At 40.3% G+C, this 3237-nt stretch overlaps 1 non-coding gene across 1 annotated transcript; it reads right to left on the bottom strand.

The window, feature by feature from the left end:
• Window positions 1–1339: 1339 nt before the first annotated feature.
• LOC133793097 (small nucleolar RNA R71) lies at window positions 1340–1446 on the bottom strand. The gene has a single exon (XR_009874557.1). It is a non-coding gene; the product is annotated as a small nucleolar RNA R71 (small nucleolar RNA).
• Between the last annotated feature and the right edge of the window lie 1791 nt (window positions 1447–3237).

Here is a 3237-nt window from a genome sequence, read left to right as displayed (position 1 = left end):
TCTTCTTCTTCAATCTTCTTCAATTCCATATAACCTGTTTTTATAGATTGATTATTGATTGGCCATCTTTAGTCATATACATATGTTTTTAAGTCAAAATCTGAGAAGTGAGATTTAATTCTGCTGTGGTTATATTGGACATAATTCTAATTTAGAACGAAAGTATCTGAATTAATTATGTAACTGTTATTAAGTTGTCAAGATTAATGCTACCTTTGTGGTTCAATTTACCATAGAAATATAGGAAATTGTCACCTAGGTTGAGTTTATAATTCATAGTATGATTATAGGCTGCTGTACCAACTTGTTAATTGAATTAGGTAAAAAGAAGAAGAATTCACACTTTGCATTAGGGAATAATAGGGAGGATAGTTGATGAGACTAAATATCCTAATTGTTTCTCAGTGATTAAATTAAAAGTTTTTCTATTAGTTGTTATTCCATTCAATTTTCAATTATTGTTTCTGCACTTTATAGTTTCTCTTGCTGTTTTTACAAAAAAATCAAGAATTTCAATTCATCAAATAGAACAAGAAATTAATTGACTTGTAATTGATAAATCAGTCCTTGAGGACGATACTTGGTTATACCATTTTATTACGAATTGCGACTGTGTGCACTTGCATAGCAAAAATATCGCAACAAGTTTTTGGCGCCGTTGCCGGGGACTAAAAATAATTATCAATATCAGTCTAATTAATTTTTATTCTAATTTGATTTTAATTTCTCTTGTTTCTAATCTGTTTAGTTGCTTAATTTGTCTATCTCAGGTGAATTTTGGTATATGCGTGGCAGAAGAGGAAAAGACACCCTTGTTCCTCTGAATCCTGAGATTGAAGAGTCTTGCAAGCAAATCAGAAAGAACAAGAAGGAGGCCCAGAAATCTGTGAAGATGGCACAGAATGAAGGGGATGGCAGGAATGTTCTAATTCCTGGAATTGTACAAGGGGGTCAGGCTCAGAACAATGCTGAGAGGAGCCTGAGGGATTATGTACTGTCCACTCTGACGGGAGTACAAAATAGTATACGCCCACCAGCTGTAGAGGCCAACAACTTTGAAATCAAGCCCGTTATTCTACAAATGGTGCAGTCCTCTGTGCAATTCAATGGGTTACCTTCTGAAGATCCTCACACCTATTTGTCCAATTTTCTGGAGTTGTGTGGAACCTTCAGATATAATGGGGTGAGTGACGATGCAATCAAGCTTAGGCTTTTCCCATTTTCTCTGAGGGACAGAGCTAAAAGTTGGCTGAACTCGCTGCAACCAAATTCTATTCTCACCTGGCAAGATCTAGCTCATAAATTTTTGTCTAAATTCTTCCCTTCGTCCAAAGCTGCTAAATTGAGGGGAGAGATCAATAACTTTTGCCAGAATGACGGAGAGTCATTGTATGAAGCTTGGGAACGGTTTAAGGAACTCCTGAGAAGATGTCCTCATCATGGCATTGGACAGTGGATGCTAGTACAGAATTTCTACAACGGTTTATGTCCTACAACCAGAACCATTATTGATGCTCTAGCGGGTGGCACTTTTATGAGCAAGAGTTCAATTGGTGCTTATGAGCTGCTAGAGGACATGGCCACAAACAATCATCAGTGGTCTGAGGAAAGCTCATCAGGAGTCAGAAAGGTAGCTGGGGTGCATGAGCTGGATGCAATCACTGCTCTAACAGCGCAAGTAGCCTCTTTGACAAAGCAGTTACAACAGAGCAGTGTATTTGCTAATGCGGTTCAGATGGCAGTGAGGTGTGAAATGTGTGGTGGTGCTCATTTTGTCGATCAGTGCCCTATCTGTATGAATAATAACACCCCAATGGATCATGCTCAAGTTCAAGCGGTGGGAAACTTTCAAAGGCCACGCAATAACCCATTCTCCAATACTTACAATCCTGGGTGGTGAAATCATCCCAATTTTTCGTGGAAGAATAATCAAGGCCAACAACCTCAGTTTCAGGGCCAATTTCATAATAACATGCCTCAGCCACCTATGCATCAAGCTTCGTCATAACAACAGCCTAGGCCTCAACAATCAATGCCTCAACCTGAGAGGCCTAATGAACTGCAAGCTGCCTTGTTGACACTCACTAATACTCAGACTCAATTTATGACTGAGACCAGATCCTCTATTCGAAACCTTGAGACACAAGTTGGGCAGTTGGCCAATATGCTCAATAACAGACCCCAGGGAAATTTGCCCAGTAATACTGAAGTCAACCCCAAGGAGCAAGTTCAGGCAATTACTCTAAGGAGTGGGAAGCAAACTGAGCAGCCTAGACCTCCACAGGCAGTGGTTCAGAATAAAGAGATGGGTGAACAGTCTGATTCAAAAAGGGTTACTGAAGACCATCAGCAGTCAGAACAGAGTCCACCAGTTGTTATTGAGTAGCCAGTTCGAGTTCCATACCCTCAGAGGTTTAGAAAGACTACACTTGATAAACAATTTTCTAAGTTTCTAGAGCTGTTTAAAAAGCTGCACATAAACATTCCTTTTGCTGAGGCCTTGGAGCAGATGCCCAGCTATGTTAAATTCATGAAAGAGATTCTGTCAAAGAAAAGGAGGATGGAGGACTATGAGACTATAGCACTCACTGAAGAGTGCAGCGCGATTTTACAAAGGAAGTTACCCCAAAAGCTGAGAGATCCGGGGAGCTTTACCATACCTTGCACCATTGGCAAGTTTGAATGCAAGCACGCCTTATGTGATCTGGGGGCAAGTATCAATCTGATGCCCTTATCTGTGTTTAAAAGACTTGGTTTGGGGGAGGCAAAACCAACAACTGTCACTTTATAGCTCGCAGACCGATCGTTAACACATCCACGAGGTATTATTGAGGATGTTCTTGTGAAGGTGGATAAGTTCATATTTCCAGCTGACTTTATCATTCTGGACATGGAGGAGGACACATATGTCCCAATTATTCTCGGTAGGCCATTTCTAACCACAGGCCAAGCTCTTATTGATGTTCACAAAGGAGAGCTTAAGCTTAGAGTTCAAGGAGATGAGGTGGTCTTTAATGTCTTCAAGTCTATGAAGTATCCGGTGGCTAGTGACAGTTGCTTTAGTGTGTATGTGATAGAAAAGGCAGTCTCCAAGAGAAGGATGAGTAGTGATGCCTTAGAGGCAGTATGATTGGGTGATGAGGGCGATGATGATGATGATGATGTTGAGATCAGAGAATGTGTAAACTGGATAAACTCTTTCTTACCATATTGGAAGAAGTTTCAAGAATTAGCAGA

The sequence above is a fragment of the Humulus lupulus genome, chromosome 7 (assembly GCF_963169125.1).
Source record: "Humulus lupulus chromosome 7, drHumLupu1.1, whole genome shotgun sequence".
Lineage (NCBI taxonomy): Eukaryota > Viridiplantae > Streptophyta > Magnoliopsida > Rosales > Cannabaceae > Humulus > Humulus lupulus.
Note: the sequence above shows the minus strand (reverse complement) of the source record. Positions and strands in the feature narration are given on the sequence as shown.